Source organism: Helicoverpa armigera, chromosome 8, assembly GCF_030705265.1.
Source record: "Helicoverpa armigera isolate CAAS_96S chromosome 8, ASM3070526v1, whole genome shotgun sequence".
In the NCBI taxonomy this organism is placed as follows: domain Eukaryota; kingdom Metazoa; phylum Arthropoda; class Insecta; order Lepidoptera; family Noctuidae; genus Helicoverpa; species Helicoverpa armigera.
Genome location: NC_087127.1, coordinates 8408010 through 8422004, shown reverse-complemented (window position 1 = coordinate 8422004; position 13995 = coordinate 8408010).

The window sequence follows — 13995 nt, the reverse complement described above, 5'->3', positions numbered from 1 at the left end:
TCTTTACATGGGCTGATAAGCTCAACAAAAGCTTTGAGCTTCATCCATTTTTCGAAAAGCTTTCTCAAAGTTTTCATGGTTTAATGCTCTTTTATAACCAGTTTGACGTGACCGGGAATCCAATATATCAAAAACGTCGTTTATCAGTGAAATAAACTTCGCAGTTGCAGTTGATCCATTAAACTCCGATAAATGTAATTCTTTTCACAAAACAAAAGCGCATCAGCAACACTTCCGCTGAACAATTGTGCTGCAAGGCGAACATTCATTATTTTGTTTTGTAATAAATGTGATTTGCTTTTAATTTGTTAGCCATGTAAAATAATTCTTCTTCCTGTATTTTATGTAATGCTTCCACAAATAACCATTGAATTTTATTTTCATTATCATCGTAAAAACATTTGTAGTCACAAAAAGTGTTTCTAATTAATTTTAACATGTGACTTGGATCTAAAAAAGTGAACTCGTTGCCCCGTTGTGGGATCTAATATAGTAGTTTGCAATTTATTTGCAACTAAGCAGCAACCAGTTCCGTAGCCATCGCTAAATTTGCTTTTGCGCCGTCACACGTTAACGCTTTTATTTCTATTCCGGTTTCATGTACTAATTCAAACGCTTTAGTTACAAGTTGAGCTTTTAACTTAGCACTTGTACCTTTAACTAAAAAATATCCGATTGGGACTTTCCATGGAGTATTAATGCCTACTAATAGAAAAACTAGGACATCTGTAGCTTCATCTGTATTATCAGTTATTAAATCGAAACCATAATCAATATATCCGAATCGTCTGTCACCACTTGGATTGTCATGTGATTGTGTCTTTATTTTCATTTCATCGAAAACTAAAGTACAGTAAATTTTACTATGTGGATTGGCATCGGCTTTATATTTTAAGGCCGCCAAGGCTTCTTTGGTAAAACCGGGCCGTCCATCAATATTACTATACCATTTAGTTAAAGTACGCGGAGCAGGTAAACACGTCCCAAACGTTTTACGAACATACTTGTAAGCTTTGGGGGAATAAAAGTTGAGAGTTAGAGCAAAACACCTCAGTTCTGGTGAATACTTGGCTCGTGAGAGCTTTCCACTTTACATTTCTTTAATTGACGCTTAATAAGCTCTGCTTCTTCAACGCCTATTTTTCCAGGACCATCCTTTCCTCTTTATCTATCAAAGCTTTTTCATCTAAACTCTGAAGAATTTCTTCTAGCCCAGCAACTTTTTTCTTTAAGAAAAGATTTTTAGCTTGTAGCCTTTTAATTTTTTTTTTCTGACAATCTAATTGTTGCTGCATTTTTCTTTTTCTTGGTGTAAGTGCAGTAGTGGGAATTGAAGCAGATTTTTTAGATGTTTCCTTTGACTGAGTCTGAAAACAAATGAATAAATAATTATCTCTTATCATATCTTTACATAATTTACTTAATCTCAACAGTAAAATAGAAGGAATGACAAATTTATCAATATGCGATTCTACAATAAACGATTTAAAAACAACTCACATTTTGAGGAGTTGACGATCTACACGGTGATGTCAATGAATTAGGAATAGTCCGAGTGTCATTAATGGGCCCATTAGATGATAACCTCTCATCTGGTATATTTAATGATTGTCGATGATTCTGGAAAATTAGATTAAGTTTAAAATGTAGGCTTCATTTCACCACTATGACTAACGTCAACGAGGTACATCATGTGGAATGTACTATTCGTTTACCTAAGCTAGTATTATATTATCTATGACCTTGCACATGAATAAAATAAAAACTTACGGAACAAATACAGTTGGCGGTTGGTTTGGCGCCATCGACTAATCTCCTCCTATTGTTCGCCAACACTTGAAAGTCAGAGGTCTTAAAATGATTTGAGCAAATGACACTATTTCTTGTGGGAATCCAGGTTGGTCTGTTATGAGAAAATGTCTTCCATATATTTCTTAAATTTGGATCTTTAGGAAACCTGCAATATATAAATAAAACACATTATATGTAGTTGACGTTCTCACTCAGTAATTTTATTTAAATCAGAAAACCTAATCTCAAAACTTTCTCCGATTTGACTTGACCTTTCTCATTTTCATCGATAACTATCTACAAACAAACCGGCAACAACACTCGCTCGGTGACAGCGAATTCTAGGAAAAAGACTCGGATCTGTCGCTCGACCGATCCGCGTTTTGTATGAAGACGCACGGCCTTAGTTGGTAAACAAATCCGAAACAACACGATTGATAATATTGCAGTTTTAAGTTTATAAGAAGTAAAGCAATAACGTAATTAAAATTACTTACATATGAAAGGTAACGCCATCTTTTTGTAAATTTGACGTGGCAGATCTCTTTTTGCAGCAAAAAACAGAACAATTCGGCATTTTTTACGACGACGTCGATTCACTCACGCAACTAGATTTAGTCTAGCGAATAGTTTAGTTGCAACTAGTTTTATTGTACGCATAGGACCATTTGGACTTGTACTTTGACAGAGGGGAACGCCTGTGTATGGCTACTCCCCTCCGGTCCGCCGGTGGCCTGTGTTGCTCTATGTAGTAAGACGGTGCAATAAGTTTTTATTTATTACTTTTATTTACTTGTGCCAAAGCCACGAATATTAACTACTTTGTAATAAAGTAGTATTACCGAATTTTTTATTAAATCAATGTAGAAAAAATGTAACAACAGTATGCTATTTGTATGGATAACATTTTTTGGCTTCCACATTTTTGTATGTGGTGTTGCCTGGTTAGAAATGCTTAATACAATAGTAAATCAAAAATGCCTACAAAAGAACTTGAGCGCTTTAAAACTAGCCGATTTTACGCTCGGTTTTTCTTCATGGACTAGCTTAAAATCTAACAACTACCAGTTCGGGCGATAACCGCCTGACACCATTTAACGAAAAACTTGAATTGCCGAATAATGTCAGATCGTGAAGAAGTTTAAAGTGGCACCGGTCAGTTTTTTGAGAATAAAGAAAATAATTTTCGAGGCACATAGCTTTTATTTTATTAAAATAAACCGAAAAGGACCGTAGGAAATTTTTAATTTGGGATAAAGATCTTCAATATGAAAGTTGATGAATGAAAATGATCAATTTGTGGTCAAATATTCGATTTTCGATAAAAATATCAGCCGACAATATTACAAAAAGACTTAAAGGAAACGAATTACTTACAGCCAATTTAACAATAGGTACCTAACGTAAAAATAAATAAAACCGTGACTGACTTGTTTAGGAGATGGAATCGAATTGCACCGAGAGTCGATTGATGGAAAAAACGGATTTTCCCATCTATTTTAGTGCAAGATTATTTTATTATGAAGTTTTTAGAATATGGAGGATTACACGATCTGAGGGTCTGGGGAAGCGTATCAAATATTCAATTCCTGCTCAAAGAGATTTATTAAAATATCAAGTTTTGTAAAAAAATACTTTTAAATACCGCAGTTATTGTACAGCTCTGATCGAATTCGATATTACTATAGTCCAAATTAAAAATCTATTACAAAATTCCTGTTTCACTGTTTTCATACGCCACACAGAAACTACATGGCAAACATATTTTTCTTTATATTTCTTCGTCTGATAACGTGTCAGGGTATACTGAATAGGGAAAGTAATTAGCCATCGCATCGACCAGGGTAAGTTTACATAATTATGAAGATAAATTGACGGGGTGCGGGTCGATAGAGGGATGTCACTCTATATACTGATTACTAACCGAGTATAAAAGAAACTGATGTAATGAAAGGTAACGTGTATGTTTGTGAATTGGCAATCATATTATGTAAATACATTAGATTTTTGTGACATAACGAGAGAAAATTGAAAAATTGAGGTGTCATTAGATAGTTCTTGATTCTTTGAGAGAGACCGGTTATGTAGGTGTATACAGAATAGTTATGGTGGTTTATGGGCACAGGCTATTATGAGACTAGACCCTTGCGGGGTATTAAAAAAGACTTGTCACGAAAATTACAAATAATGTGAAAAAATAAAAGGGGCGATCAAAATATTCTCAGTAGTGAATGTTACGTGTTTAGGCCAACAAAAATGGACCCGGACTGCAATTGATTCCTTATTTTATTTGATTTTAATTGAAAACTGCTAAGCAATTTAATTAAAAGTTATTGGTAAAAAATAACGACAAACCGTATTTCAAATTGCACAAGTGTTTAGTAGAAAGCAGCTGTGTAAAGAGGATTGTGTTAATTTTTACACTGTTCGGAATATTGATAAGGTAGTAGGTACAAAATACAAATATATATCAAGGTTTTAGTTTCAATTTTGCTAACTCTTCTGCAAACTGAACAGGATATATTTTTAAAGCACAAGTAATCACCGCTCTAGTATAGGCAATCGTTACCGATGAGGGTTCAAAAAATGGCTTCATATTTTTCTTCAATTATTTCCGAAATGAATTATAATGTTAAAATAATGAAATCCAGAGGATTTATCTAGTAGTATCTTCAACCCCCACTCCCTAACTTGTAGGTGTTTCAGTTACGGTTCTCTATTAAATGGTGGTTGTAACACTGTTGTCATTTCATAAACTAGTGATAATATCTGTTGTATCAATGTATTCACATTTTGAAATATTGTACCCCATTTGCTTATGAGATAATTACACTATAGTACTAATTTAATAAGATGTACAGTTCGAGTTTGTGTCACATGCATTGTATACTATATTATGTTTAGAAATAAGCATGTTCCATAGCTCACAGAAAATAGGGACAGTTGTATTATCATCTAGTAGAAGTAATTTTGTCTATACGTAATACTTTAAGCTAATTTCAACTATCTTTTATAGAATGAGAACGACGTTACATTAATTAGTAGTACCTAGCTTATCAACATGGATTTGCTAAGAATGTTGTATGTTTTTCCATTTCTCTGCAATTAAATATTGTTCCTAAGTGTCTTTCATGAATATCTATTTTATCTATTGTAAAATAAACTCCAAAGATAACGAACGTTTTACAAACGTTAACCACTGTTGTTAAGCGAAGTTAGCGAGGTAGTTATTTCCAAATGTATGTTATACATAGACTTACATAGTTCACCACCGGTTGTAGCATTTTTGATTAAACGGGAGTTAACGAGTGATTGATTGATTGAATGAATTACCGTAGTATCATCGTCCAAGGCCAAGTTTATACTACAAACCTGGGTACGTACATAATAAGTGTAGGTGTATTTGTATTGAAATATGACGTGACTCAACTTGAAGTAGCACTCATTTGATTGCAGATAGTTTATACTAAAGCTTATGCATAAATATAAATAGGTCACTAATGTGTTTGTTTACTAAAGTTTTAGCTATACATGGATGATTGGGTTTGTGTGAGTACTTTGGGAATGTATTTGTTTTTTTTTTCTGACTTTAAGAATACCTTACTATGTGAGTTTGTATGCATAGATAGACCCCTGCCCTACAATGATGCGCCAAAGTTGTTGTCGATACCGTTGCCAGAATGGGATGTTACTATGTCTTCGTAGGGGAGACCTACGTCGTTTGGAGCTTGTAGCTCCTCACTCCTATTAAGTAAATAAGTATAAGCAATGACGCGTCATCGTAAATTTCCCGGTCACTTAACGTTGTAATTATTTAGAATGCACATAAATTGAACTCTACCTGATTTATCATGTAAGTGTACCTACCGGGTTCTTTTTGTAAACTGTGTTTAAAAAGTAATGTAAGTCCGAATTTTTACAAGTCTGCAACTGTGTAGACTAATAAATATATGTTAGCAGTGTACTGAATTTATCTAAAAAATCAATGGCCTCTAACTTATACACCGTCTATGAATATTATAAAGTAAATTGTTGAATTAATATATATTATGTATGAGGTTTCAGGGGCACTCTCGTCTGATTTATAAAAATAATATTTCTTGTACAGTGGTGTTTAGCTATGTAGTATGATGTAAATAAATGTTGTTGTCAAATTATATCTTGCGTAATATAGGTTAGTGTTAATTGACCATTAAGAGAAAAGTTACAAAAATGACCGTTTAAACTAGACTCGGCGCTATGTTTAATAACTAGTTAAACTCCATATTCCAATGAAATGCTTTATTCAGTAACCTTCAGTGATTGCAATGTACATACATTATCAGTTTTAATTAAGTATTGACTTCCTGTTTGTTACTTTTTTATTCCCAGATTATAAGTTTTATGTTCACGTAAGGCAGTAAACTATTTATCTACCAGACTAGGAAAATTACCGGATGTGTCAATGTGTTATTGATTTTCTATTGTCTGAATACTAGCATGCGAGCGATTAATGCATGATTTATAAAAAATAATATTGTAAAATAGTGATCGGTGGGATTGAAGAATCTTACTAAACTGAACATTTCAATTACATCTCACTGAGTCCATTTGTATTGCAATATTCAGCATCAATGTTAATATTGTTTAGGTTGCCTTTGGGGTTGTTTTTGTAAATAAATTATTATCCTAGTTAGACTTAAAATGAATGGTTAAAGGGTTGTGACACACTAGATAGAAGGATTTATCGGCAATTTTGAATAATGTCATGAATGTACTTTGAAACGAATTATTCAGACTTACGTATGTTAAGAAAAAAGATATATATTTGTCTGTGCTTTGATCTGAAATTGCATCCCGAGTATTGTAGTTGAATTTATTGATTGTAAATATATTTGATGATGAAAACGGTAGCTACTGAAAATCTGTTGTATCTTCATACGCGCTACAATTATATTTAAATTCGATTGTAGTGATTATCACTGTGTGTATGTAAGTTGAACAAAATTCTTGTGATGGGGCGCATTTTACATTGAAAATTCTTTACTTGTGTGTAAGAATAAATTAATGTTACATTGATATTATTTGATGTAATAAAAATACCTAAATTAAGAGGTGTTTCATTTACAAGTACAGAAAAAATCCTGAAAACCATATTCACAGAGGGGTTCTACTTCTCATTCCACAAACACTGGTCCACAATATTATACATATACCTACATAGGTAGGTATAGGTCCGTGTCGTCTGGCGTATCCCTGGTAGTCGGCCGATATCGATCAGCCAACTGGCCAATTTTAGCTAGTTCGTTGCTGGCAGCTGAATCAAGATTGAAGAACAGGGTAGACGATGGTGCTGCTTTAGTTTAAAAAATCCGGCAGCTACTGTGTTAAATAAGTACTGAAATATATATTCATGATCGAGCGAGCTACCCATCACTGCTACAGTTGACTGCCTAGTGCTAGATACATAATAATTTATTAATCGTAATTCCAAAATGTTCTAGTGGCCTTGCCAGAAATCGTACTGAACACCTAAGACAAAATCTGCACACACACTCGACTGTTTTAAAAACTGTAGTTGTTGATTCGGATGCAAATTAGGATATCTGTCTCTGTCCTACCTGAGACGTGGGATGGACGGTAACCCTGAGTTAGACGGATGTCGTCTGTTCGTAGTTGGATTGAGCTCCGACGGTCCGGTCACTGACACTCGGTATGTGATTTTTTAATGTTGAGGAAGGCTGGTCAGTGCACACATCCTCAGAAAAGTCTATTTATAAATGTTAAGGGGAATTTGTATGTCTGCCGCCTGGTAACACAAAATTTTATACATTTTCAGGAAGTGTGCCGTAGTTATAATATGTATTTTGTTCTGATTACGACCTACAAACTAAGATAGGTGGTATAGCTTCTATAGCTAGGCTTCAGGCTTGGCTAAAACAATATTTAAAGGAATGTGACGATAAAACCTACTTTATTTAATAGATAATTCCTTATCGAACCTGTTATTGCCGTGCCTGAAGGACTTACGCGATAACCTAGCACCAATCACCATGCAGCTTGCAGCAATATGCTACAATCTTGGTTCCAGGAACAGTTAATTTATGTTTGTAGGCGTGTCTCCTAAAAATACTTAACAATTTACAGAACGACATCCGTAAACTCTTGAATTGAATGAATTTACACGTCTGCTAACATCATAATGGAGTTAAATTCTTTGGAACTAGCATGGCATGAATCGTAAGCGGCATCATTACGTCACTGTGATTTAGGCCAAGCGCAGAATGTTCCGGCGAACGGCGCGACGGCACACGGTCAGGGCCCGCTCGTCCCTGACCACGGTCAACGGCATCGTTTGAAGGTGCCCTCCGAAACGGAATACACGACTCACAACACAATGCCAGCCAGCGATCGTAACCATGTAGCTACGTAGCTACATCACGTATGTACGTAGGCAGACGGATAGACGTTTATATTTTTTACACGCTGCTATGCCAGCGCGCAGCATGTTATAGTTAACAATCTATAAACTGGTTAGTCATACTCGTTCTATCGACTATTACACTCAATTAGATGCAATTGTCTATGCACCTTACAGTGTTTTTTAATAAATAAAATTGACGTTCTTTAAGGTGCATAATAATTACGTAGGATTCAAATTGCTATGCTAATTCTTTATCAATACGCCGTGTGCATTCTTGATAAGCTCAGTGCAGTTATGTAGTGTAGGCAACTGTATGAGTGTGTGTAGTATATTATATTCAATAAGTAGATAAGCGGGAGTGGCGCGGGTGTGCGCCGGGCGGGCGGTGAGGTTTTATCTTGTCATTAGGCGCTAAAGGTGACATTGCTCGGTCGTCGACCCAAAAACCGCTTTAGTTTTATTCCTATTTCGGGTTTCTTTTAGTTTTTAAGCTTCCCTTCTATCCTATACTTAGAAGTAGTATTCGTTGATCTGCTCGTTTCTTGGATTATTTAGATCTATTTAGCCCAATTTTATCTAGCAAATCGTATTGACGACATAATATTACGATTATCCTGATGTTCTCGAATGTTTCTTTGTTACTTAATTGCTTGAGGAAATAATTAGTGTTTTCATTATTGGAATTGCATTGTGTCATTAGTTGCTGAGATAAAAAGTAGGTAAATGATAACTTGTTAGCTATCACTCGCTATACCTACATTTGTTGGCTGAAATCCAATATACCTAGGAATTTCTATATTATTTTTTAGCCTGCAGTTAGATGTAGGTAATTCAGAATATAAACAGGAAATATTTTAAATGTAATTTAGTGGCTCATTGGCTGATAGTATTTGACAGTTGACGGTCTTTTTTGCAATTTATTTCGTTGAATTATTATTCCTTAACTCAAGACAAATAAACTATAAATTCCTATTAGGTATATGAGCGAAATTCTCCGAAAAATTAATCTTTTTTTAACCCTTGTAACGCTTAATAAAAGTCCTATGGATGCCTAGAATTTAAGGCCTCCAGCCAATAACTTAATCACAGCTTCAATGTGGTTTTATAGTCTTTGGTCTCATATGAAGGAGACAGCAACCTATAGTTCCACCTCTTTCCCGCAACGGATCTATTCCTGTTTTTTTCCCTCTTCCAAAGGTCATAGAGCTGGGTTTAACGGTCAGTCAGAAGTGGTCACATATTTTCTCATCATTGTGGAACATTAATTGGAACCGATTATCTATGCCGCGTTGACTGACTGCACTATCTAAGGTTAACTTGTAGATTTTAGATTTTTTGATAGAAGATTTAATATGCTGCAGATCTGAAGAAAGGAAGTTCTAAGCTGAAATAAATCCAATTTTTTATGGAGCTCGAATATGCTCGAATATAAGCATAGAAATGTAAGTCGATGACTAAAATTAATAGCTGTGGAGGGCTAAATGCGGAAGGCAACCCAGAGTTAAAACAGAGATAAACAACGCTAATGTTTTCTAATTAAAGTACAATTTATAAAAAAAAATATGTTAAAGAAGCCACTGTATTTTCAACTTACGTTAAACTCTTTGGAGACCTTTGTAATGTGCAGAATAACATAAATTATGGTAAATAGCCAATGAACGGCTAACGTGACCTCGTTACTAATTTATGTTTTATTATGTTAGTCAAGTGAGTACGTCCACAGTATCTTTTGATAACAAACATCCATTAATAAACCTATCTTGTTTGACCCAATAATTTTATATTCTACATTATGTTTACTCGTTTTAATCCTCAACATATCTTTTGGGTGAAGTATTGCAAAGATAATAAGTTGATTAGATTTTTATTGATACTTATAGGTAGGTATGTATTTCGTTTGGCAAATAAAACAGAAACAACTAAGCAAGCGTCCACGCAGACAGTTACTTACCGTTAGTTAGTTATACTGATATTTGGCATCTGCAGATTCAGGGTTTCCCTGTATTCATATTTTATCTTGAACCTTGAACTAACATGCAAAATTCATCCTGTTTTCGGCCTACAACCGAGACTCGCTGTCTAAACGCCTAAACTAAACTGAAATAAGTAAATGTTGCTGATGCATTCATGTTCTTGTGGTCAGAATCTCACGAGCCTTTTCCTAACCATGTTGGGGTTGACCTCCAGTCTCGCAGGATGCAGCTGAGTACCAGTGTTTTACAAAGAGCGACTCTCTCGAGAGCTCCTCAATCCAGTGTCATGGTTTAAAAGATGGACGTTTCTCCATAGAGAAGCATAAAGCTTCTCCTAGCTTTAATCTTATGCAATAAAATAAGCCAAGAGGTAAAGGCAGATGATGAATCCTCTTGGATTAGAGGATCATTGATTTAAGGCAATGATATCCAATTTGCTTTGATAGTTGCTATTACTTATTTTGCTTAATGCCAGAATGTCATTCAGATAAAATGTGTGCGTCAGTACGACGAGTAAGGAAGTTTTTTTTCATAGCTCATTTGTTACAAGTCGCCGCCCGCTGGTTACGCGGCAAAATGGGTTTATTATTCTCAAACCAAAATCGATATCCGACTATCAACACTATATCTTCATCTGCCCATCCTTTTTATAGATTCCTAGTACGTTCCAATCAAAAAGATAGTTCAAGTAACATCAATGCATCAATGGTTTACCAGAAGTTGCCTGCCATCTGCTTTATTCATACTTTGACCACCACGTTTAATTAATTCTATTGCAATGATATCTACACTTCTACCAATAATACCGAGTAATTAAATGAGGTTTCCGATAGGTATTTTATATTCTACCAAACTCATTCAATTGCGGTAAAGTATTGGCGTCAATATAACTATCGAAAGGTTAGTGATACGTCAAGAGTATGTGTATATTTAACAAGTGTCATTGCCCTTTGGCTATTTATTTGGCTCTATTAGTAGATATTTACTATTCGGTAGCACGTTGACTTCTCAATATACCTCTTTTCTCTTTCTTGATAGGAGAGAAAGAGATGGTATGTGCAGCTGGTAAAGATGTCGCAAATTAACGTGTCCACAAAACTTTGAAAGAGGATTTCTGGAAGTACGTACCTCTATGGAACTTGGGTTCAAAAATCATGCAAGCACATTATCCTCCTTGAACTGAACAATTATGCACTATCCAGTAGTAGTAATAAATAAAGGTATCTACACCTTTATTTATTTATAGGTTTAAGATGATCAGGTTAGACTGGAAGCCAACCCCAACTTTGTTGGGAAAAAGGTCGGAGGATGATGAGGAGGTTTAAGATGAGATTGTGACTTGACTGACAGACCCTGACTGTACCTATGTAAAAATCCAAGCGAGAAGCCCTTGTGTTTGTCCGAGTATTACGCACAAAGACAGACAGACGGATAAGAAGTTATGGCAGACAAGAAAATGTGATCGCAAAATCCAAATTGTTGTGTGATTGTACACCTTTCAATATCAATAAACACAATTAAACAATACAAGTAGCCGTGGACTTTCAAAATACTGGCATAACCGTATTTATCAAAAATATTAAACACTTGAACTGTGCAAATAGTGACTCCGACTAAAGTTGTTGTTAATAAGGTAATTCGTAGTACAAGTTGGTCTGCAACGAGCTGCAAAGGTGCACAATATTCCATACAAACGATATAAGTATGGAAACCTTGGCCGCAGAGTATCGTTGTGTTATCAGAATATTTCTGTTAGATGTCATGTTTGCTTCTAGACGCGTCTAGTCTATCCATTATTATAATCGGTCTGATAACAGCTCAATTAGCTATTACTTTATAATTACTTTGCTTGCTTCCGCTAGCGGTTTCGCTCACTTTCGGATGTTCTTCGTGCACCCAGATGAAATTAACCTATGTCACCCGGGAATAGTGTAACTTGCCCACTGTGAAAGAATTTTTCAAATCGGTAAAGTAATTTCGGAGCCTTTACAGTACAAAAAAAGTAAAAAAATTGAAGATAAATTACAAAAATGAGGTACTGTTTAATGCTTCTTAGGCCCAAATTCACCGACAACATAAATGTCAGTTTTCTTATAACAACTGTTTACTTTGAAGAATTTATCATGAAAAATATGTTTTGAGAAAACTTATTAACATTAAAATTAATTATTATAATCCTATAAGTAGTTTTGATGTTTACAGTCATCGTGCAAATAAACATGATTCTAGAACATGATGATAAGTGTATGAATCAATACTCATTATTAATCACTAATTAATTATGTAGATACATTGGGTTAAGGGTGTCTAGTATACATAAGTTAAGTTGATTGCATGGAAAATACAGGTGTCCTGATTGCTGATCATTTCTGCCATTGCACATTACTTAACACGTTCGCGTAAGCAACGTCTTACAACGTCGTATTGATATAAGTATGAAAAGGCCCAACGTCGTACGACGGCCTCTAGATTGTCATATTTATTTTGACGGACCATGTCAGACCTATGTGGTGGCGACAACGTTTATAGACGTCGGACGTGAAATAACGTTGCGCCACATAACACAGATTATAAGACTACGTATAACGGCGGGACGTCTTAAGACTTGGTTTAATTTTGTGTGCGAAAAAGGTGCGCCACAGTACCAACATTTAAAAATGAGATTGCTCACGCGAACGTGTTAACATAATTATTTTTTGATTAGCAAATAAACAATCTAAATATATAAAACTCAAAGGTGACTGACTGACTGACTGACTGACATAGTGATCTATCAACGCACAGCTGAAACCACTGGACGGATCGGGCTGAAATTTGGCATGCAGGTAGATGTTATGACGTAGGCATCCGCTAAGAAAGGATTTTGATCAATTCTACCCCCAAGGGGATAAAATAGGGGATAAAAGTTTGTATGAAACTTTGTCAATTTTAAACCGATCGGACTGAGACTTTGCATGCATAATGCTACTATGGCGTAGGCAACCCTTAAGAAAGGGGATGAAAGTTTGTATACATCTTCTTAGATTTTATGAAGAAGTCCTGATGACGAATCAGAATTTTATGATGACGTTCGCTTAAATACGATTTTGATTAATTCAACCCCCATTCAACCCCCACGGGTGATAAAATAAGGGATGATGAAGGATGTAAAATGTATTAGTTTGAACCTATCAGTACTTAATGGAACGAACAAAATAATGTTACAACAGATTAGTAAAGAATATTGTGTACAAAGAAGTTTTGTAGGCCCTAATTTTTTACACACGCTAAACAAAAGTAAAGCCGCAAAAACCATACCTAATTAATAATAATACTTCTTAACGCGAGCGAAGCCGCGGGCAAAAGCTAGTTTAAACATAAACACGTAATAATGCCCTCCTTGGCACGCCACTTCTGTATCGTAAAAAATATAACGTTTTCACAGAAAATAAAAAAATACTTTGGAAATATATTGCTATTTAATTAATGTTATCGTGGTGACACAGGTGACTTTTTAAAAAGTAGGCAGTTACCTAATTTGCCACTGCTAAAAATAAAAATAACTTTATTTCTATATTTAAACTTAGCCTATGTCTTCAAATTGTAACAAGGAAAGAATAATAAAAAACTGGCCTAGCGCGAGTCGGAATAAAACGGACAAAAAATATTTATTAAATTCTAGTTTTCAGTATTTGTTCTTATAGCGGCAATAAAAATACGTGATCTGTGAAAATTTCAGCTATCTTATCACGGTTCATGAGATACAGCCTGGTAACAGAAGGACGGACGGACAGGGGAGCGAAAACAAGAGGGTCCCGTTTTACCCTTTGGGTACGGAACCCTAAAAAT